The sequence below is a fragment of the Tachyglossus aculeatus genome, chromosome 16 (genome assembly GCF_015852505.1).
Source record: "Tachyglossus aculeatus isolate mTacAcu1 chromosome 16, mTacAcu1.pri, whole genome shotgun sequence".
Classification (NCBI taxonomy): Eukaryota; Metazoa; Chordata; class Mammalia; order Monotremata; family Tachyglossidae; genus Tachyglossus; species Tachyglossus aculeatus.
The window spans coordinates 42,978,602-43,003,108 of NC_052081.1; the positions used below are offsets into that span (position 1 = coordinate 42,978,602).

At 46.4% G+C, this 24,507-nt stretch overlaps 1 non-coding gene across 1 annotated transcript; it reads right to left on the minus strand.

Moving 5' to 3' along the window:
* Positions 1-18,365: 18,365 nt before the first annotated feature.
* LOC119938952 lies at positions 18,366-18,503 on the minus strand. The gene has a single exon (XR_005454634.1). It is a non-coding gene; the product is annotated as a small nucleolar RNA SNORA7 (small nucleolar RNA).
* Positions 18,504-24,507: the final 6,004 nt, after the last annotated feature.

Genomic DNA, 24,507 nt, shown 5'->3' on the forward strand with positions numbered 1-24,507 from the left:
TGAAGAAACTGAGGCACAGAGAAGTCAAATGATTTGCCCAAGGTCACACAGCAGGTACATGGCAGGGCCGGGATTAGAACCAGGGTTTCTGACTCCCAGTCCCATGCTCATTCCTCTAGGCCATGCTGCTTCACTGTGACTGTGTGCCCCATGTGGGACAGGGACTGTGTCCAATCTGATTGTCTTGTACCAACCCTAGGGCATAGACCAGTAACAAAATAATAATAAAAATAATAATGGCATTTATTAAGTGCTTACTACATGCAAAGCACTGTTCTAAGCACTGGGGAGGTTACAAGGTGATCAGGTTGTCCCACGTGGGGCTCACAATCTTAATCCCCATTTTACAGATGAGGTAACTGAGGCAAAGAGAAGTTAAGTGACGTGCCCAAAGTCACACAGCTGACAAGTGGCAGAACTGGGATTTGAACCCATGACCTCTGACTCCAAAGCCTATGCTCTTTCCACTGAGCCATGCTGCTTCCCAGTCCTAGTACCAGTACCAGGCGCCTACTAAATGCAGTGTGGCCTAGTGGATAGACCATAGTCCTAGGTTCTAATTCCAGCTCCTCCACTTTTCTGTTATTTGACCATGAGCAAGTCACTTTACTTCTCTGCTTCAGTTACCTTATCTGTTAAATGGGAATTAAGAATGTGAGCCCCATGTGGGACATGGATTATGTCTGACATGATTATTTTGTACCCCAGCACTTAGTACAGTACCTGGCCCACAAACAAATACCACAAAAAAACCCCAACCAAAAAACCCCACATAGTACAAGGATTTAAGAAGAGGGAGGGGCTGTGTTTCTCTGCTGGAAGAGTGAGCTGGACCCTCAGCCAAGGTCCCGTGAGTTTGATCCCTGAGTTACCAGCAAGCTGCAGACCATCATCTTATTAAGATTTGTGTCAGGATCACCAGCTTTCTGGATTTAAGCTCATCCTCTAGACTGGAAGCTCGGTGTGGGCAGGAAATGTAAGCCCCATCTCTATATTGTACTCTCCCAAAAGCTTAGTACAGTGCTTTCCACACAGTGAGCGCTCACTAAGCAACATCAATTGATTAACTGTACGGTCTGGGGAAGGAAGAAAGGAAAAGGAAAGAGGGTGGGAATTGAAGAAGCAGCTTGGCGTGGTGGCTAGAGCATGGCCTGTGAGTCAGAAGGTCATGGGTTCTAATCTGGCTCTGTCATTTGTCTGCTGTGTGACCTTGGACAAGCCACTTCACTTCTCTGGGCCTCAGTTACCTCAAATGTAAGATGGGGATTGAAACTGTGAGTCCCTTGTGGGACAGAACCTGTGTCCAACCCTATTTGCTTGTATCCCGTGCTTAGTACAGTGTCTGGCAATAATAAGTGCTTAAAAAATACTGCAATTATTATTATTATTATTAAATTGGTCCTTAGAGCCATTTCTGCAGCCACCTGCTCACCCTCCCCCAACTCTTGTATGCTGGGGAACCCTCACCACACAGATGCCCCCACCCAGGGATGATAGGTGATACTTCCTGGGATGCTGATCTCCAGGTGCCAACCTAGTTTGGGCTTTGGACTCTCCCAACCACTTAGTACAATGCTCTGCAAACAGTGCTCAGTAAATACCTTTGATTAATTCATCGACATTTTAGATTGTAAACTCCAGTCAGTCAATCAATCAGTGGTGTTTATTAAGCGCATTGTACTAAGCACAGGGGAGAATTCAATGGAAGCAAAACACATGCCCCCCTCCCTCAAGGGGTTTAGACTGTAAGCTCATTGTGGGAAGGGAACACGTCTACCCACTCTGTTGTACTGTACTCTCCTATGCATTTAGTGCAGAGCTGTGCACATAAGTGCTCAATAGATGCCATTGCTTCATTGATTTATAATCTAATGGAGGAATCAGAAAGCATTTATTTACAGATGGAGTAAGAGAAAGAACCAGGATTTAACTGGAAACTGTGCAAGCATATCAGGATTTAATAGCCAAATAAATGATTGAATGGACAAATAAATATACCCAGGTGTGAAGTGTGAAGGATAGGAATTGGATGCACCTTGTATATGGTGAGTGTTGGACTCAGGTCACTAGGGATTTGTGAATGAATTGGGGAAGGCTTCCAGGAGAAAGACTGGAGGCTTTTTGTGGATAGGGATCACATCTACCAGCTCTGTTGTTTGGGACTTTCCCAAGTGTTTAGTACAGTGCTCTGCTGAGTAGGTGCTTGGTAAATGCCACTGATTGACTTATTGATTGATTGGAGGAGATTAGAATTTAGGAAGGTTTTGAAGATGGGTAGGGCTGTGGTCCAGTGGATTTGACAGTGTTGAGAATTCTCTTTCTGAGAAAGGGCAGGAGTGAGTATCAGGAGTGTCAGCAGTGAAGTTTTGAGAGTGAGCTGGGGAAGAGCTGATGGCTGAAGTATCTTCAGGTTCTCATGAGTCTTTCAGTGACAACATCATCATCGTCATCATCATCATCGTCATCATCATCATCATCATCACTATTTATTGAGCAGCTAGAGGGCGCATGACTCCTGTTCAACCCAGGACAGTACAGGAGCCACTGAGCAGCGTGGCTCAGTAGAAAGAGCATGGGCTTGGGAGTCAGAGGTCATGGGTTCTAATCCTGGCTTCCCCACATGTCTGCTGTGTGACCTTGGGCAAGTCACTTAACCTCTCTGAGCCTTAGTTACCTCACCTGTAAAATGGGGATTAAGACTGTGAGCCCCACATGGGAAAACGTGATCACCTTGTATCCCCCCAGTGCTTAGAATGGTGCTTTGCACATAGTAAGCGCTTAACAAATGTCATTATTAATGTTAGCCCAGCTATTGGATTGGCCTTCCTCGATCAGTCAATCAGTCAATCATTCATTCATTCAATTCTATCATATTTATTGAGTGCTTACTGTGTGCAAAGCACTGTACTAAGCACTTGGGTTAGTATGGTACAATAGAGTTGTAGATACATTTCCTGCCCACAGTGAGCTTATAATTTAGAGGGAGAGTCATATTAATATAACTCAATAAATTATAGGTGTGGGCTGGGCCCAGTTCAGGGCAGGGGGCTATGATTGGGAAGTTGAGAAATGGCCACACAGTCACATTAAGGCTGAACAATTGCCATACAATCCCAAATCTTCAGTCACTTCCTGGCTTCTGAGTCCCTCTGACTCCAGGTAGAGAGAGTGGGCCAGAAAAATCTCTGCCAAAAAGTCAATCAAACAATGGTATTTATCGAACACTTGCTGGGTGCAGAGCACTACACTAAGCGCTTTGGAGAAAAACAGTACATAGAGGAGGTAGACAAAATCCCTGCCTTCAGAGGAGCTTCTAGTCTAGAGGAGGAGAGTGACATTCAAATAAATTATTGTTAGGGGCTTTTTTCCAGGGTTGAATATCCCTTATTCGTTCCCTATTCGGAGGTGGTGGGTCCTGCTTCTATAGAGGCCTTTCAGAACAGAGTCGTGTCTGCCCCAAGGGAGGGGGTTGGCCTGATGCCCTCTCCAGGTCATCGGTGGCTGGGGGGAGGCCGTGGAGCATAAATGAGTGTGACCTGTTCCTGCTCCGTCTGGAGAAAATGCTGAGCTTGGGGAGGCCCTGCCTGGGTGATGAATGAGCCTGCAAGGATTCCGAGTCAGATTCCATTCTCGCCCCATAATCCTGGAGTGGCCGCGCTCCAGCCCCTGGGAAAACTCTGCCAACAGAGCCGGGTGTCCAAATGGAGGCAGGGAACGGAACCTGGGCACCCAGCCAGGGAGCTCCAGTCACATGGCCCCCACTGGGCTGAGCTCCTACCGCTGAGGATGCAGGGGGCTGGGAAGCCTAAAAGGCAGAGCTGGGGCCCCCCAAGACTGGTGCCTGTTCAGGGGACACCCACCATCCAAGAGTTGCCTGCCTTCAAACACTCTGGGAGGCTTGCAATTGTGTCTTCTGCCCCTCCCTCCCCCCCGCCCAACTCCAAGGCTCATTTAATAATAATAATTATAATTGTGGTATTAAGCACTTTTACTATGTGCCAGACACTGTACTAAGTGCTGGGGTGAATATAAGCAAATATGGTTGGTCGTGGTCCCTGTCCCATGTGAGGCTCACAGTCTAAATCCCAATTTTACAGATGAGGTAACTAAGGTACAGAGATGTGAAATGACTTGCCCAAGGTTACAAAGCAGACAAGTGGCAGAGCCTGGGTTAGAACCCATGACCTTCTGATTTCCAGGCCCGTGCTGTATTCATTATGCCATGCTGCTTCTACATATTGCAGTGCCTCAGTCAATGATCGTCCCTCTCCAGGATAATCTCAATTACCCGGGAGTATATTATCCCCCCCACCTTTTTTAAAATCCAGTAAGGTTATGTGTCTACCTGGACTCCAGCCTTCTCCCCCATGGCTGTTCCACAGCTCTGGTTTGCTGGCCACAACAGGGACTCACTAGCCATAGGACGCAGAGCCCACTCCTTTTACTTCCCAGTCCTGGTCTGAGACAGCACCTCTCTTTTGTGTGATCTGTGGTTTGGCCATTAGCCACACTTCTGTTCCTCTCTACGGCAGTGGATAACTAAGAGTCCATCAGACCTGGCCAGGAACTGTTATGCTGTAGCCGTCTCTTTTGTGGGGTGGGCCATTGCATAAACCCACAATGTCCAAGCCTGCAAGATTGGTCAGGCTTGTCCTAGGCCCTGGGCCTCCCCTTGTTTGCCACGTCATCTGCAGGTTTATCTGGGATCCAATTAGAGCTGAAAATCTTATCCGCACCAAGCCCTAGAGCTTGGAAGGAAATGACCAGAGATTCCTTCATTCTGGAGCATCAGATTCCTGTCGTAAGAGATATCCATAATGCTTTTTTTGGGTGATAAAGGCTAGCGTGAGTCTCAAAATGTTCTGTGGATCCTACTGGGACCTCAGGCGTCTTGACATTTCTACCTTGAAACCTTTCACTGCTGCTTTTCTGAAAGGAAATTTTACAAGAGGTAGTAACAGAGGGGGCTGGGAATGTCAGAGCTGGCTGGAAGCTGGACAGATTGATTGGGGTGGCTCAGACTGCCCACTGCCCTCAATTCCTCCCTGTCCTTTGCTAGGGATACCTTCCCTCTTAGTACCCAGCACGAGAATCAAGGACAGAAGCTGTGAAGTTTGAGCTTTGTTGTTGCTGACTTTCTCTGTGACCTTGATTTGACTTGTTAGTGTCTCAAGGAATAGGCCATTTGCCCTTTCTGGGGCTGGACAAGGGTTTGTTCCACATCAGGTGTTGATTAGGTCTTAATTTGTCAACCCATTAGATTGTAAAATCCTTGAGGGCAGGGACTGAGTCTTTTGCTTTCTGGTGCATTCTCCCAAGTGCTTAGTACAGTGCTCTGTGCCCAGGAGGTGGTCTATAAATACCAGTGATGCAGCTGCTACTGTTGCTGAACAGGAGGAGAGGGGAAATGGGGAGGAGAAGAAGGAAGAGGAGGAAAAGGAGAAGGGAAAGAAGGAGGAGGAAGAGAGGGAAATAATTAGGAGGAAAAGGAGAAAGAAGAAGAAGGTGAGAAGGAAGAAGAAGAGAAGGAGAAGAAACAAGAGAAGGGGAGGTGGAGAAGGAGGAGGAATAGAAGGAGAAGAAACAAGAGAAGAAGGAGGTGGAGAAGGAGGAAGAAGAGGATAAGAAAGAGGAGGAGGAGGAAGAAGAGGAAAAGGAAGACATAGAGGAGGAGGAGGAGGAGGAGGACAATGATGAGGAAGAGGAGCAGAAGGAGGAGGTGAAGAAGGTAGAAGAGAAAGAGAAAGAGCAGAAGGAGCAGGAGAAATTTCTGTTGGGGAGGGTTGGGTTTTGCTGGGCCTGAGCTCTGAAAACTGAGAGGCATTGTTGCCACTTTGCTTTGTGACCTTGGGCAAATCACTTCACTTCTCTGTACCTCAGTTACTTCATCTGTAAAATAGGGATTAACAGTATGAGTCCCAAACAGGACATGGACTGTGTCCAACCTGATTATCTTCTATCTATGCCAGTGCTTAGTACAGTGCCTGGCACATAGTAAGTGCTTAACAAATACCATTAAAAAAATCACCCAGGCCCACTTCCCAGAGCCCCGGAATCAGAATGAACAGCCCTGACCCCAAAACCATCTCTCCCAATACCCTTCCCACAGGAAGCCCTCTCTCCTCCCCAGCTTGGCTGGCTTTGGGGTGACCGCAGGGTCAAGACTGGTGTCAGCTGTCATGGCCCTGACCCCATCCCCAGGACAAATGAAGGGCGGGCTGGTCTGTGTCCGTCTCACTGCTCCTCCAAAGGTGGTCGGCTGAATGAAGTGCCACTCCTCTCAGGCCAGCCGACACCCAGCAACCAGACTTTCCACCAAATCCAAATGGATCAATCTGCCCCTCCCATCAGTCAGGAGACCTATGTTCTAAATCCAGCTTTGCCACTGGCCTGCTCAGTGACCACTCTCTTTTCCTTTCTGGGCCTCATTTTCCTCATTTGTAAAATGGGTACACGAGACTGGATCCCCCTTGTGGGACAAAGGTAATGTCCTCCCAAAGCACCATAACCCCCTCAGTGTCAATCTTATCCTCTAAGATCACCAGATCAAATACCTTATATCCTCTAGCATGTAAGCTCATTATGGGCAGGGAGTGTGTCTGCCAATTCTGTGGTATTGTGCTGTCTCGGTGCTTAGTGTAGTGCTCTGCTCATGGGAAGTGCTCAATAAATACCACCAGCCAGAAGCTCAGCTCAGCGACTCAACACCTAGCGCATTTTAACAAATGCCATTTCTATTAAGGCTCTCTCAGCTCAGCCAACCTGAAATGACTCGTTGAGGCTGGTCACCTGGATTAGGGGCTAACAGAGGGAAGGAGAAGAAAAGAGATCATTCATTGATTCAGCCAAGAGTAAAATGGGAACAAAAACCCATCCTTGAGGAATGGGAAAGAGCAGATCCAAGGATAAGGATGAAGGGAAATTATAGCCTTTGAGAGAAAGGAAGACTCAGTAAGGAAGAGGTCCCTGAACTCTGAGTCAATGACTCTAGTCCTTGATTTGCTCATCAGATCTCCATTGATTGCAAATGTCATAATGACAGCACAACAGACTATTTAGACAGACAAAGTCATTCATCTCCTCTAAGGTCGTCTCTCCCTTGCCGGGAGGAGGGGCTGTGAATCAACAGGTGCAGAGGGCTCCAACATTGAAGAACTTGGCTGTGTGGCGACTCTGGCAAGGAGCATGCCGATGACCTTATTAATTGGGTTTTTATAGTACAGCTTGGAAGTTTAATGAAGTCTGCAGGCTGCTATTCATAGACCCGGTACCCTTGCAAAATACGTTTATTGGTCGCCTATTAAAAGGAAGCCGAAATGTCCTCGGAAAGTGTTTGATGTCAAAATACTAGCCTGCCAGAGCTGGTTAGAATGCAGCCTTGTACCTTAAAATCCTGGGAGAATAATAATGATAACAATAATAATTAGGATACTTGTTAAGTACTTACTGTGTGCCAAGCACAGTTCTAAGCACTGGGGTAGATACAAGTTAATCAGGTTGGACACAGTCCCTGCCCCATGTCGGGCTCACACTCTTAATCCCCATTTTACAGATGAGGTAACTGAGGCCCAGAGAAGTTACACAGCGGACAGGTGGCGGAGCCAGGATTAGAACCAGGCTGTGCTGACTCCCAGACCAGTGCTTTATCCACTAAGCCACACTGCTTCTCTTTTCTACCCAAGCAGGAAGGACAGGCATATTCTCTACCTCTATTGTACTCGCCCATGTGCTTAGTACAGTCCTCAGCACCTGGCAGACTCTCAGTAAATACTGCTAGTTGATTGATTGATTGATTGATTGAAGAGCACAACGAGGGCCTGTGAATATACTAGAGCCTACAACTCCTCTCCCTCCCCTTTCCTTACCCTGCCTTAAATTTTTGTTCTTGAGATTGAGATGAAGAAAAACAAGTTGATATTTTAGACAAAAAAAAACAAACAACAAAATCCTTTAAATAACCAGCAAAAGTGTCACCGATGGCAGCTCCGCTCACATGGCGTCAACAATACAGCTGTCTCTGAGTCATTAGCCAAGCAAGGCGGAACTTATTTTCTTCACAAAGTGCAGCTAGCTGATAGGTAAGAGGGGTGGAGATGTTGCATTCTACCCTGGAAGCTTTGCTCCAAGAGGCACCTACTCATGGTGTCTCGTTCTCTTCTCTCTTGCTGGCGATCAAACAATCAATGGTGTGTATTGAATGCTTACTGTGTGCAGTCAAACAACCAATGGTGTGTATTGAATGCTTACTGTGTGCAGTTTACAGTACTAAGCACTTGGGAGAGTCCAATATAACAGAATTACTTATTCCCTCCCTCTCACCTGGAACTCCTTCCCTCTCTCAGTTTCCCCATCTTCAAAGCACTACTAAAATCACATTTCCTCCAGGAATCTTTCTCTGACTAACCTCTCATCTCCCCTATTTTTCCTCCCTCCTGTGTCACTTATCAACTTTATTTATATTAATGTCTTTCTGTCCCTCTCTACTGTAAGCTCATTTTGGTCAGGGAGTGTGTCTAGCAGGTCTGTTGTACTCTCCCAAGAGCACAGCACAGTGCTCTGCATTCAGGATGTGCTCAATAAATACCACTGATTGAGTCCCTCACCCCTTAAGCACTTTGGTATTCACCCCATCCTCGCTGCACTTATGCACCTATCCTTCTTTTAATGCTTTTTAAAATTTGTTGGCACAATAGCTATTGAAGCCCCATTTGACACTTGAAGAAACCGAGGCCCAGAGAAGTTAAGTGACTTGTCAAAGGTCACACAGCAAGCAATTGGAGGAATTGGGATTAGAAACCAGGTCTTCTGATTTCCAGGCCCGAGCTCTTTTCACAAGGCAACACTGTTTCTCTGAGGTCAGACACCATCCCTGTCCCACCTGGGGTTCCCCAGTAAGGGGGAGGGAGGTGCGTTGGTGCTGCCATTGCTGCTTCTGTCTCTTCGGGGCCAGGCGGTCAGGATGGAGGTCCTGGGATGATGTGGAGGAGGTGCCTCCGGCCGCGATATAGGCAGCACTCGTCAATCCCCACCTCAGTCGGGCCAGATAGGGGAAGAGTAAGATGCCATGTCTGTCCCGAGGAGTTTGCTGGCAAATGGGGGAAGATGAGTGGAGCGACATGGGCACAGTTCTCCAAAGGAAGTGAGAAGAGTTATGAATAGTCATCGCAAATGGACAGACCAGTTCATAATAACAAGAAAACGAATGTTGAGCAATACCTAGTAAGCACCTATATTGTTATATTGTACTCTCCCAAGTGCTTAGTACCATGCTATGCACACAATAAATACCATTGATTGCCTGATTGATTGATGAGCATTATGCTGAGCACTGGGACAGGTACAAGACGACCTTGTCGCCCCTTAGACTGAAGGCTCCATATGGGATCCCAAATGTGTCTGATCTGACAGTACTGAATCTACCTCAGAGTTTAATAATATGGTATTTGTTAAGCGCTATGTTCCACTGTGCTAGGCACATAGTAAGCACTGAATGAATGCCACAATCATCATTATTATTATTATTATTGAATTCCTGTCCTACAAGGAGTTCCTGGTCTAAAAGGGAGGGAGAGCAGGTATCTTACCCCCATTTCACGGATGAGGAAACTGAGGCCCAGAGGCGGGAAGTGACTTACCTAAAGTCACATAGCTGGGTCATGACAGAGTGGAGATAGGGACCCAGGATGTGTAATTATCTTTCCATTAGGATCCACAGCTCCCAAACGAATAGAGGGAAGATAGAGTCGAGCGTGGAATGGATGCCCCAGCTAGGGATGACCAGACGGAGGATGTGGGACCAGGACACTCCCCAGCCACCCGTCTGCTGGACCAAAATGAGAAGCAGTGAGGCCTAGTGGACAGAGCACGGACCTGGGAGTCAGAAGAACCTGGGTTCCAATCCTGGCTCCACCAACTGTCTGCCGTGTGACCTTAGGCAAATCAATTCCCACCTCTGGGCCTCAGTTTCCTCATCTGTTAAATGGAGACTGTGACTGTGAGCCCCACATTGGACAGGGACTGTGTCCAACCAGATTTTCTTTTATCTACCCCAGCGCTCAATATCTTATATCTAACCCAGCCTGGCACATAGTAAGTGTTTAACTAATACCATAAAAAAAAATCCAGATGCCAGAGCCCAGCTGGGTGCCCTGACCTCTCCCCACCAACTCCTGGGCACCGGGGACCTCTTGCAGACTGGATGGAGTCAACTGGTCAGTTTATGAATGACCTGAGCTGATGGACTGCATGGAGAGCAGTTGCGATGCCAAGTTGTAGTTAGAGAAAATTGGAAACTGGTTTCTAGAGCAACAAAGGCACAATTAGATTTTCCTTTCTGCCAATACACTGAATAATTGTCTCATAAAAATCTCTCCACTCCGAAGAGGCAGGTTATGGGGGAGAATAAGGTACATGGCAAAAACACTTGCACCAATCTTGGTTCCGTTTCGAAGACCTCCCATGTGACCTCCTGCTGCTCATTATCCTCTCTCGCCTTCCCTTCTAGTTTCCAAGTCATGAAGTCCAGGCACCAGTTGAGGCAGAAAGATGCTTCTGGGGTGTGAGAGCCCATCAGAGGGAGGCAGGATGGCCTAGTGGGAGACAGGAGAAAGGCCGGGATGTGGCGGGTTCTAGTCCCAGCTCCTCCACTGGCCTGCTGTGTGACCTGGAGCAAGTCCCTTATCTTCTCTAGGCCTCACTTTCTTCATCTCTAAAATAGGGATGAGATGCCAGCTCTCTCTTCGCTCTTAGATCGAGAGTCCCTGGTGGAGCAGGGACTCTTACTGATCTGATTATCTTGCATCTATCTCAATGCTTGGCAAAAACCTAATAAATACTGTAATCATTATTATTAATCCATATTGTAATGATTTCTATCTAGCTTTAAGATGCAGCCAAAGGCAGAGATAAGGGTGTTTGCCTTTTCTGAGATGGGCCCCTGTTGGAGGGACCCAGCCTAAGCGAGGGGAGAACGAGGAGCCTTGTGTGGTGTCAGAAAATCTCCCTGGGTTTTGCCTGGCTGCTGTCGAGATAAAAATCCCATATTTACTTTTGCTGTGACATTACACACATATTTCATCACATGAAGACATGACTCAACTTGGGGACTCCGACATGTTCACAGTAATGGGAAGGAAAACACCTGCATCTGCAGAGCTCCTGTGGCCTTGTTGCAGGAGAAAACTTCTGGATTTCATTAATGGGAGGTGCGGGGAGCTAGAGTGGGGGCCAAGAGGGGAAGGGAGAGGGCAGAGACAAGTGGGAAGTCTTCCCACTGGGAAACAGGAAGCAGGAGTTCCAGTTTAACGGTGGGCCGGCAAACTGGCGGTGTCCTTCTCCTCGGACATCACCAGTTCCTAAGGATTCGGGATGACGGCATGAACCTTGGTTGGTGTCAGGTAGAGACTGTTCTCTTCTGGACACTGTGGAAGGTGGTGGATATAGCTCAGGCCCAAAGGATGCTAATCAGAATGGGAGTTAACCTGGCAGGCAGAGCAGGAGAGAGGACTTTGGTTTAATTTTTATTATTATTATTTTATTTGCTAAGCACTTGCTACGTATACAACAAACATAATAAGCAGCATGGCATAGTGGAAATAGCCCAGGCCTGGGTTCTAATCCCACCTCTGCCACTTGCCTGCTGTGTGACCTTGGACAAGTCCCTTAACTTCTCTGGGCCTCAGTTGCAATATCTGTAAATGGGTGGAGAGTCAAAACCTGTACTCCCTCCTACTTACAATGTGAACCCCCTGTGAGACTTGAGGATCTCATGTCTACCCCAGCATTTAGTACAGTGCATGACACATAACAAATACCAAAGTTATTATTATTGTTCTCATCATTATTATTATTATTATCCATAACTGTTCTAAGAAGTGGGGTAGATACAAGTTTATCAATTCAGTCATAGTTTCTGTTCCACCTGGGGCTCGCAGTCTAAGGAGAACAGGCACTGAAACCCCATTTTACAGAGGAGGAAACTTAGGCCCAGGGAAGTTGAATGATTTGCCCAAGGTCACACAGCAGAGAAGTAGCAGAGCCGGAACTGTAACCCAGATCCTCTGACTCTCAGGCCCGTGCTCTTTCCACTAGGCCACGTTGCTCCTATTCCATGTCAGCGAATGGCTATGTTCCAGAGTTCCAGAACATTCCAGCCCCCAACATTATGTTCTCAGCTTCCCCTCTGCCCAGAGACCCCAGGAGGTAGACACAGTGCACAGACCTAATCTTTCCTACCCTGCTGGCCTCAACCCCAGGGGTCCGGGCTACTGGTTGGTGAAGCATGGGAAGAGTGAGGTCTGCACTAGCCTATGATCCAAACCACCACTGGTCCCAGTGGCGTTTCCCCCCGAATTCTCTCCGTCATCTGAGTTCTTGAGACTCCAAGACTGCCAGACTGCCTGTTGGCATTCAGGGTCTCAATGATCTGTAAAAACTGTCTGTGTCGATTTGACTGGAGTGTCCAGGCCTCTGGCGTGGAGAATGAAGGCAATCATCTGAATAATTCTAGCTTCAAACCCATTTATCTGGGTCATCCACGGAAATGGGAGTTATCCCTATAATTGCCCCAACGCTCTGCTAAAATTTACCAGTAGCAACCAAGGCAGATGGGAACCTAGCATTCATTTGTGATCAGGACTCCTTGTTCTAGGAGAAGCCTGGGAGACCAGGAGGTGGGGGTGCTTACTATGTTTTTTTTTTCTTTCATTTCTTTCTTTCTCTGGCTTTAATTTAAAAGATATCACTGGATTAATCATAGGCAGTCTCAAATCCTGGAGTGATTTTTCAAGCTGTGCTGCATATTAATGGGTGTTTGTTTTCTCAAACAACAGGTATTGTTTGTTCTTGTCTTGTTTCCTGGGGCTGGGACTGCTAAGTGATGGAGTCAAATAGTCTCCTCTGTATTTTTGTTGTTGTTTGCTATTGTTATGATGATGATGGTATTTCTTTTTTTAGAGGGGAGTGAGGGAGTTTAGTGGAATTTGTTAAGTGATGCTGGGGTAGATTCAAACTAATCAGGCTGGATGCAGTCCCTGTCCCACGTGGGGTTCACAATCTTAATCCCATTTTACAGATGAGGTAACTGAGGTGTGGAGAAGTGAAATGACTGGCCCAAGGTCATACAGCAGCCACATGGTAGAGCCGGGATTAGAACCCAGGCACTTCTGACTCCCAGACCTGTGCTCTAACCATTAGGTTACACTGCTTCTTGTTAAGATCTTACTATGTGTCAGGCACCTTTCTATGCACTAGGATGGATAGTGGGTACTTAGCCTAGTGGATAGAGCACAGACCTGCATTCTATTTGTGGCTCCAACATGTGTCTGCTGTGTGACCTTGGCCAGTCACTTTACTTCTCCATGTCTCAGTTACTTTATCTGCAAAATGGGGGTTAATAGTGTGAGCCCCTCATGGGACAGGGACTGTGTCCAACCTGATTAACTTGTATCTACCCTAATGCTTAGGACAGTACCTGGTACGTAGTAAGCGCTTAAAAAATGCCATTAAAAATCAAAGTCCCGATTGACCAGAAACAACCCCAGTCCTTCCGTTCATTATTTGGAAGCCTATCAACAGGTAGGCTGTTGGCAAAACCAGACCCGGGTCAGAGAACTAACTGTCTTCTGCTCAGCCGGTGGCAGAGTCTGTTTTGAATAACCAGGCAAATGAAAGTTATTTTAAAAATAGATGCCAGAGGGTAGACAATGGCAGGGCCTGTGTTTTATATAACGGAAAGAGGTGGGAGGGTGAGGAAGAAAGAGAGCGGAGTTGAGCTATATTTGGATGGAAACTTGGTTAGTTATAGATAATAAATGTTGGCTGGCAAAGAGGAACAAGGAGAGTTTTCACTGTTGGCACGATTGTCCCCACTGTCCCCATCTCAGATGAGATGCACCACAACCTAGTCGATAAAGCACAGGCCTTGGAGTCAGCATGACCTGGGTATTCAATCCCAGCTCTGCCACTCATCTGCTTTGTAACATTGGGCAAGTCATTTCACTTCTCGGGGCCTCAGTTACTTCACCTGTAAAATGGGAATTAAGAATGTGAGTCCAATGTGGAATAAGGACGGTGTCTTACCTGATTTGCTTGTATCTACCTCAGTGCTAAGTACAGTGCCTGGCACATAGTACACATTTAACAGATATCATAAAGAAAAAATATTAAACGATTAGACACAAGGGAAAATAGGTATTTTATCCCCTTTTTACAGGTGAGGAAACTTGGGAACAGAGAGATTTTAAGTGATGGAGTCCTGAATTCTAGTCCTTTATCTTTCCACAAGGACAGTGCAGTAGGTGACGGTTACCATCTGGCCACTCTGGGTGTTAGCTGTCATCAGAAGAAGGGCCACAGACTCAGTTCTCTTCTGAGGTGCCCCTCTATCAATCCATCATAAATACTGAGCACCTACTGAGTGCAGAGCTCTGTACTAAGCTATTGGGAGAGCCTAATAGAATCAGTCTCTTTCATGGTCTCCTCCTCTGCCTCCCACCCCCTAGCTGTGAATGCCCCTCAGGGTTCACTTCTGGGTCATCATCATCATCATCAATCATATTTATTGAGCGCTTACTATGTGCAGAGCACTGTACTAAGCGCTTGGGAAGTACAAATTGGCAACATATAGAGACAGTCCCTATCCAACAGTGGGCTCACAGTCTAAAAGAAGGGTCCCCTTCTATGCTCCGTCTACATCCATTCCCTTGGACAACTCAATAGCTCCCATAGCTTCAACTACCATCTCTATGTAGGTGATTCCAAAATCTACAACTGCATTAAAATAAATCACCATCACCACCATTATCTCCAGCCTCATCCTCAATCAAATCAATCAATCAATGGAACGTATTGCGTGCTTAATATGTGCAGAGCACTGTATTAAGCCCTTGGGAAAGTACAGTATGCAACAGAATTAGCAGACACACTCTCTGCCCATAATGAGCTTACAGTCTAGAGGGGGAGACAGACATTAGTATGAATAGATCATTTATAACATAATTTTAAGAGATGTACGTAAATGCTGCGGGGGGTGAGGGGTGCATTCTCACCTCTTTGACCTCACCTGGAAAATGGGAATTAAGACGGTGAGCCCCAGTTGGGACAGAGACTGTGTCCAACATGATTTGCTTGTATCTACCTCAGTGCCTAGTACAGTGCCTGTCATATAGTAAGTGTTTAAAAAATACCACCCCTGGGGAAGTACAGCTTGAGGCAATAGCCTCACTTGCTTACTGCCTGAAGCCAAATGAAGGTCCCCCTGCCTCGGGGGCTTAGGGGCTCCGGGTTCTTTGTCCCCTCACATACCCAGGGTGAGCAGGGACTGTGCTGGCTGCATCATGCTGAGCTACAGGGTCCTCCAGCTAGTGGAGGTGAAACCTATTGACATCTATGTTTTCATTAATAATAATCATAATAGCATTTATTAAGCGCTTACTATGTGCAAAGCACTGTTCTAAGCTTACTATGTGCAAAGCACTCTTCTAAGTGCTGGGGAGGTTACAAGGTGATCGGGTTGTCCCACGGGGGGCTCACAGGCTTCATCCCCATTTTACAGATGAGGTAACTGAGGCACAGACAAGTTAACTGACTTGCCCAGTCACACAGCTGGCAATTGGCAGAGCTGGGATTTGAATCCATAACCTCTGACGCCAAAGCCCGAGCTCTTTTCACTGAACCACGCTGCTTCTCCATGCTGCCATCATGAGTTGGCCGTTGGATCGCTTCTCCTCTTATTCCTCCTGCCCAGTCTCCCCCACTCCATACTCCTGGAAAACAAAGGGAAGGGCTGTCTGCTTCCCTCTTCCGACACCCACTCCCTGCGCACAGACCTGACATCAGCAGGTCTGAACAGTGATGAGAGCAGACATAGCCACCCTGCAATTAAGGGTTGGGCAAAGATGCAGCTGCCTTGGTGGCAGGGGGGCGGGAGGATGGAGGCAGAAGGGAGGAGGGCAGAGGGATGAGGAAAACTGCAATGAAGAGAAAAAAAGGGCCCCGAGGGAGACTCTCGGATCCAAGGAAAAGGAAAACCCCTGCTGAGGTTGCTGGCAATAGATGAGATGGTAGAGGCACAATGGAGAAGAGGTTGGGCGGCAGAGCTGGAGGAATTTCCCCAGGGATGCTCCCAGGATAAGTAAATATTTCCACTCTCCCAAAAAAGTTTAATAATAACCATGCTTTGTATTAAGCAGTTACTCTGTGCCAAGGCGTGGGGTAGCTGAGGATAATGAGAAGGAGCATGGCCTCATGGAAAGAACACGGGCCTGGGTGTTGGAGGAACTGGGTTCTAATCTCTGTCTGCTGTGTGAACTTGGACAAGTCACTTCATTTCTCTTAGAGAAGTGGTGAGGCCTAGTGGAAAGAGTCCTGGCCTGGGAGTTAGATGACCTGGGTTCTAATGCTGGCTCTGCCATTTGTCTGCTGTGTGACCTTGGGCAAATCACTTAACTTCTCTGTGTCTCAGTTCCCTCATCTCTAAAACAGGGATCAAGAGTGTGAGCCCTATTTAGGACAGGGACTTTGTCCAACCTGATTATCTTCTATCTACCCCAGTGCTTAGTTCAGGACCTGACACATAGTACACATTTAACAGATATCATAAAGAAAAAAATATTAAACGATTAGACACAAGGGAAAATAGGTATTTTATCCCCTTTTTACAGGTGAGGAAACTTGGGAACAGAGAGAGGTTAAATGATGGAGTCCTGAATTCTAGTCCTTTATCTTTCCACAAGGACAGTGCAGTAGGCGACGGTTACCATCTGGCCAATCTGGGTGTTAGCTGTCATCAGAAGGAGGGCCACAGACTCAGTTCTCTTCTGAGATGCCCCTCTATCAATCCATCATAAATACTGAGCACGTACTGAGTGCAGAGCTCTGTACTAAGCTATTGGGAGAGCCTAATAGAATCAGTCTCTTTCACGGTCTCCTCCTCTGCCTCCCACCCCGTAGCTGTGAATGCCCCTCAAGGTTCACTTCTGGGTCCCCTTCTATTCTCCATCTACATCCATTCCCTTGGACAACTCAATACCTCCCATGGCTTCAACTACCATCTCTAGGTAGATGATTCCAAAATCTACAACTTCAGCCCTGATCTCTCTCCTTCTCTGCGGTTTTGTGTATTTCCTCCTGCCTTCAAGACCTCTCTATTGGATGTCCTGCCATTAGCTCAAACTTAACATGACTAAAACAGAACTCCTTATCTTCCCCCATCTTCCCCATCACTAGAGACAGCACCATGAACCTTCCTGTCTCACAAATCTATAACCTTGGCCTTAGCCTTGACTCCTCTCTCTCATTCAAACCGCATATTCAATCCATCACTAAATCCTGTCAGTTCAACCTTCACAACAACACTAAAATCTGCCCTTTCTCTCCATCCAAACTGCTACCATGTTAATCCAGGCATTTATCCTATCCCACTTTGATTACTGTATCAACCTCTTTTCTGACTTCTTTGCCTTCCATCTCTCCTGATTTAAGTCCATACTGCATAATTTTTCTACTAAAACATTCAGTCCATGTTTCTCCACTCCTCAAGAATGTCCAGTGGTTGCCCACTCACTTCTGCATTTATCATCAGCTATAAAACACTCAATCACCATGCCCCCTCCTACCTCATCTCTCTACTCTCCTACTACAAAGCCCACACACTTCACTCCTCTAATGCCAACGTACTCACTGAACCTTGATCTAGTCTACCTTGCTGCTGAACTCTCACCCATGTACTGCCTCTGGCCTGGAATGTCCTCCTTCTTCATATCCAACGGACAGTTACTCTTCCCACTTTCAAAGCTTTGTCAAAGTCACATCTCCACCAAGAGGCCTTCCCTGACTAAGCCTCTTTTCCTTTTCATCCACTCCTGTGTTGCCCTGACTTCCTCCTTTTATTCACCCCTCCCTGCAGCTCCACAGCACTAATGTATGTATCTCTAATTTATTCATTTATATTAAATGCCTATCTCCCCCTCTAGACTGTAAGCTTGTTGTGGGTAGGGAATATTTTTGTTATATTGTTGTGTTGAACTTTCTCAAGTGCTTAGTACAATGCTCTGCACAGAGTAAGCACTCAATAAATATGATTGATTGATTGGTATTTGTCAAGCGTTTACTATGTGTGAATCACTGTTCTAAGTGTCGGGGTCTTATCTTATGCCATCAAGTCATTTCTGACCCAGAGACACCACAGACATATCTCTCCCAGAACACCCCACTCTCCATCTGCAATTGTTCTGGTAGTGTATCCATAGAGTTTTCTTGGTAAAAATACAAAAGTGGTTTACCATTGCTGCCTTCTGCGCAGTAAATTTGAGTCTCCACCCTCAACTGTCTCCCACACCACTGCTGCCCAGAATGGGTGAGTTTTGACTTGTAGCAGATTGCCTTCCACTTGCTAGCCACTGCTCAAGCTAGGAATGGAATGGATAGGCCTCTGCTTAACTCTCCCTCCTGTAGCCGAAACTGGTAGAGTACTGGAAATTCTCCAGGTACAACCCTGAGAGAGGAAGCGCTGGGGTAGATAGAAGTTAATCAGGCCAGATACAGTCCCTGTTCCACATGGGGCTCACAGTCTCAGTAGGAGGGAGAGCAGGTATTGAATCTCCATTTGGTTGTGGAAACTGAGGCACAGGGAAGCGAAGTGACTTGCCCAAGTCTACACAACAGGCAAGTGGTGGAGCTGGGATTAGTACCCAGGTCCTCTGGCTCCCAGGCCTGTGCTTTATCCACTAAGCCACTCTGCTTCCCTACATCCTGAGTGCAGGGCACTGTATTAAGCACTTGGGAGAGGACAGTAGAGTTAGTAAGCATGATCCCTGCCCTTGGAAGTTTGCAATCTAGTGGAGGAGACAGACACTGAAATAATTTTCATAGAGGAGAAAGAAGAAGGCTTATAGTACCATCTCCTAGGCCTGGTTAAATAACTACCTCAGGGCCTATCTTCTGCTCAGGGGACTGAAAACTTACCAGGGAATTTATCTCTAAGGATTGAAGTGAGATAAAAGGAAACGTTTTTCAGAAGGGTTTGTCATCTCCTCCTACTAATCTCTGCGACAGCTTCAAACAAGGAAATAAATTACCCTTTTTTCCCCTTCTTTGTCCCCCAGAAGAGCAAAGGGAGAGTTTCCTTGCAGAGAGGTGAGTGGAGAGGAAATATGACCATCCATCCCAGCTTCACCTCTGCTCACCCCACCCACTAACTCTCCAGCAGGAACCGGTGTGGGAGAGGGCACCTGTGTTAAATTGTTCCCTGTGTATCTCAGCGGATGGGGTTGGAATGGAATTTGTCTGGAAAGGCCAATGCTGACCCTGGGTGGGTTCAAGGAAAGAGTCATTTATGAAGCCAGTTAATAAAATAGTGCCAAGGGAATTTCAGGATTGGTTGTTGTTGTTTTTTTTTGACAGTCAATTGTATTTATTGAGAACTTACTGTGTGCAAAGCACTGTACTTAGTGCTTGGGAGAGTACATTATAACAATGAGGGAGGGCAATTTTTGTCCATGCACTTACCAGAACGAAAGCCCTCTGATGGCAGCCTGGGGTCTTTGGGTTGCTGGGAAACAGCGTGGCTAGTGGAATGAGCCCGGGCCTCAGAGTCAGAGGACCTGGATTCTAATCCCAGCTCTGCCACTTGCCTGCTGTGTGAGCTTGGACAAGGCCCTTAACTTCTCTGGGCCTCAGTTTCCTCATCTGTAAAATGGAGACTTAATCCCTGTTTTCTCTCCTACTTAGACTGTGAGCCTCATGGGGGACAGGGATAGTGTCCAACCTAACTTGTACCTACCCCAGTCAATCAATCAGTTGTATTTTTGAGCACTTACTGTGTGCAGGGTACTGTACTAAGTGCTTGGGAGAGTACAACACAATAATATAACAGACACAATCCCTGCCCACAATGAGTTTACAGCTTTGAACAGTGCTTGACACATTGTAAATGCTTAAAATACCATTTTATTATTAATATTCTTCAGGACTAAGTTCAACACACTGTGGTAATTCTATCCCCATGTCTGGCACTCACAGAAGTCTCTGAGCTGGAGCGGGATGGGAAGAACACAAGCTTCAGTTGTAGCAAGCAGTAAGGTTGCAATAGGACCCTATGATAGAGGGAGAATTTATCTTCTTTTTTTTCTTAATTACATTTATTAAGCACTAACTATGTGTCAGACACTGTTCTAAGCACTGGGGTGGATACTAGTAAATCAGGTTGAACACAGTCCCTATCCCATGTGGGGCTCATAGTCTCAATCCCCATTTTACAGATGGGGTAACTGAGGCACAGAGAAGTGAAGTGACTTGCTCAAGGTCACAGAGCAGACAAGTGATAGAACCTGGATTAGACCCCGTGACCTTCTGACTCCCAGGCCCATGCTGTATCCACTACGCCGAGATGCTTCGTTAACAATAAATAATTGTGGTATTTGTTAAGCACTTAGTAAACACTGGGTTACAGTCAAGCAAATTAGGTTGGACACGGTCCTTGTCTCACATGGGGCTCACAGCTCACAGTCATTATCTTCATTTCACAGATCAGGGAACTGAGGCCCAAGAAGTGAAGTGACTTGACTAAGGTCACCTAGAAGACAAGTGGTGGGGTCAGGATTTTAGAACTCAGGTCCTTCTGATTCCCAGGCCCGTGTTCTATCCACTAGCCCCCACTATCCACTGCTCTGCTGGACACAAATTACCAGGCTGTGCCTAAGTTAGAGAGTGCTCAGTACAGTGCTCAGCAAATCACTTCACTTCTCTGTGCCCCAGTACCCTCATCTGTAAAATGGGGATTAAGAATATGAGCTCCATGCGGTACATGGAGTGTGCCCAGCTTGACTACCTTGTATTTACCCCAGCGCTTAGTACACCACTTAGTACATTAACAAATACCATTTTTTTTAAAAAACAAACCCTTCTGCATTGTTCTCTTCCAAGGGCTCAGTACAGTGTTCTGCACATAGTAAGTGCTCCAAAAATACCACTGATGGATTGGTTGATTCAGGCTAGAACCCCCAGGGACTGCGAGATGAGCTGAGCCCTCTCACAGAGTGGGTGAACAGATTCCACGGTAATTTTCCAGGGTGGGAGGAAGTGGCACTTGGCAACGCTGGCCGGGCCTTTTGTACGTACATCGGCCTTAGATCCCAGCCACTTCTGGAGAGCTGGCTCCAGGGCCCAGTTATCTGATCTGACACTTCAAATCTTAAGTATTCTCAAGATAGGAGTTCTCAGATTGCTCCATTCAGATTTGGGACACTAAAAACCTCTCCCAATGTGGAACTCAGAAGCACAAGGAAAATGAAAGCGGAGCCCAGACAGAATTTGTGTCTCCTTAAGTGGGTGAGCTCATACTTCTGGGCATGAAACCGCAGAGGTGATGGTACCTGATAGCAGCACCATAAAGCCGTCAATCAATCACTCAATCAATGGTATTTACAGTGTGCAAAGTGCTGTACTAAGTGCTTGGGAGCATATGATATTCCTATAAGAGTAGGTAGGCACATTCTCTGCCCACCAGGAATTTACAGTCTGGAGGGGGAGACAGATGTTAAAGTAAATTACAGACATGGACATAATTGTTTTGGGGTGAATAGGGAACAGGAGAGGGTGCTGGGGAAAAAAAGGCTTAGTTGAGGCCTTAAGGCGTCTTGGAGAAATTGTGATTTTAATAAGGTTTTGAGGCTGGGGAGTCAGGTGGGCTGTCATATATGGAGTGGGAGAGAGTTCCAGGCTAGAAGGAGAATGTGGGCAAGGGATCAGTGGAGAACTAGAAGAAATTGAGGTATAACAAGTAAGTAAGTTGACATTTAGAGGAGTGAAGTGTGTGTGCTGGATTGTAGTAGGAAATCAGCAACGTAAGGGAGGAGGGGGTGAACTGACTGAGGGCTTTAAAGCCAATGCCAAATCACTTGGTGCCAAATCCATAGCAGGGGACCTCAGAGACAGCTGCAACTAACTGCTTAATGTTTTAGCTTATCAACTAATGATATTAGCAGGATTTAAGCAGACCTGGGAGTCAGGGTTCTTGTGATCCCGGCTCTGCCACTTATAATAATAATAATAATAATAATAGCATTTACTAAGCGCTTACTGTGTGCAAAGCACTGTTCTAAGCGCTGAGGAGGTTACAAGGTGTTCAGGTTGTCTCAGTCTCACGGGGGCTCACAGTCTTCATCCCCATTTTACAGATGAGGTAACTGAGGCCCAGAGAAGTTAAGTGACTTGCCCAAAGTCACACAGCTGACAGTTGGCAACTTGCCAACTGTATAATCCTGGGCAAGTCACTTAACTTCTCTAAGCCTCAATTTGTTCTTTTTTATGGTATTTGTTAACCACTTACTACATGCCAGGCACTGTACTAAGTGATGAGATATTTACAAGCTAATCAGAATGGATACAGTCCCCATACCACATGGGGCTCTCAGTCTTAATCTACATTTTACAGATGAGGGAAGGGTGGTATAGAGAAGTTAAGAGACTTGCCCAAGGTCGCACTGCAGACAAGTGGTGGAGCCAGGTTTAGAACACAGTTCTTTCAGACTCCTGGACACTTACACCCCTGTCCTTGGGTATTTTGGGGGCTGGGGAACCTGGTCATTCCATAAACCACCTGAAATGGATGTGGGCAGGGCTGTATGATGAACTGTTTTTAACTGGGGAGAGCTGGGTGAGCAGACTAAAGTTGAAAAAAGTAGTAAATACAGTGGGTTCAAGTTCATTTGTGTGGGGGAGTGGAGAGGAAACTCAGACAGTTTCAAGCCAGTTTCCCCAGGGGGATGCTAATTTAGTAATTTGAAACCATGGAGACTGAAGGAAAGGGAAAATTAATATCCAAAGAATCTTTGAGCAAACCTCTCCCTGAGATTTGTAAAAAGGAGCATTCCCCTTTATATTATTTCCCCATCTCCATCTTAAAAGACGTCTAGTACCACCTGAGTTGAAAATGGTTTGACATACCTGGGAAATGTGCATGGGCCATTTAAATGCAAATATCCCGCTATTGAAAAATAATCGAGGTTCAAATGGAGAAAGTTGTTTACGGGATGATAATTATTGCCATACAAATGAGACAGAATAAAGAACTACAGACATTAAGAGGAGTATATCTTCCTGTATTTGCCGTGGATTCATATAGAAATCACACACATTTTTATGTCTGCCATCCGCACTCTATCACATTAACTTTCCCAGTCAGGATGTAACAGTTAACTTTGGGAAGGGAGTCTGGCGAGTGGTAAAGAAAACATTTCCGACCCACAGTTCAGAAAGATCAAGTATTTTCCTCCCCCAGTGACCCTGCCGGTTTCCTTTTCCTCACCACTGGCTCTTCGCAATAGACAGTCTTGGTTGTGGGTTTTGGGGCATAAATCATTCATTCATTCGAATTTATTGAGCGCTTATTGTGTGCAGAGCACTGTACTAAGCTCTTGGGAGAGTACAACAGTAAACAGACACGTTCCCTGCCCACAACAAACTTACAGTCTAGAGGGGCAGGGAGACAGACAGTGCTACAGATAAATTATAGATATGTACACAAGTGCTGTGGGGCTCCAGTGGTGGCTTCAGGATTGAGCGGTGGGGAGGGAGACCTGCATTCCAAGAGGGTCTTTCTAGGAAAGACGGACCCATGCGGTCAGTGTTTTGGAAGCACCCAGAGGACAAGGATCATTTGATCGACAGTTCTTATCGAACACCTTCTGAGTACAGAACTAACTACTAAGTGCTTGGAAGAATGCACCAGAGGCAAATCTCTAGACAATCTCCACCCCCTTGTGACATTATTTCCAAACAGCCATGTCACTTGCTTCCTGTGGACACAATCTAAATGTCTTCATTCATGGGCTGGTTGAATTTCAGTGTTGGTTTGGTGGGACATTGAATGAATTCCTGAGTGGATAATGAGAGGGAAAAGTTAGGGATGTGAGTTGGTAGCCTAGTAGATAGATTACGGGCTTTGAAGTTTCTCATCCTGGCTGTCACTTTTCTGCTTTGTGACCTTGGGCAAGTCACATAACTTCTAGGTGGCTCAATTGCCTCATCTGTAAAATGGGGATTAAAACTGTGAGCCCCTTGTGGGACATGGATTGTGTCCAACCGATTTCCTTTTATCTTCTCCAGTGCTTAGAACAGTGCCTGGAACATAGTAAGCTTTAACAAATACCATTAAAAAAGGAAAGAGTCCAATATAATGAGTTGGCAGACACATTCCCTGCCCACAGGGAGCTTACAGTGCTGATGGCCTTACTGCTTGTGTGATGTTTCCTTTGGTTTGGATTCTCTTGTTGTGCTTGGTGCCTTCAAAGTGTGACCAAGTGACCTGTGATTCTGAGAGAAAACCACATTTCTAAGTCCTGATCTGGGCAAGGTCCCTGGTTTCAGAGCCCTTCCCCTCCACTTTCATGACATTCGTTCCAGCCAGACATTAATCCCGCTGCCTCAGCGAAGGCATTGTTTGACTCCCATAACCCTTCTTGCCCCCTGCTCACAGTTTTCCTCCCCACCCCTCTACTCCGGTCTGCC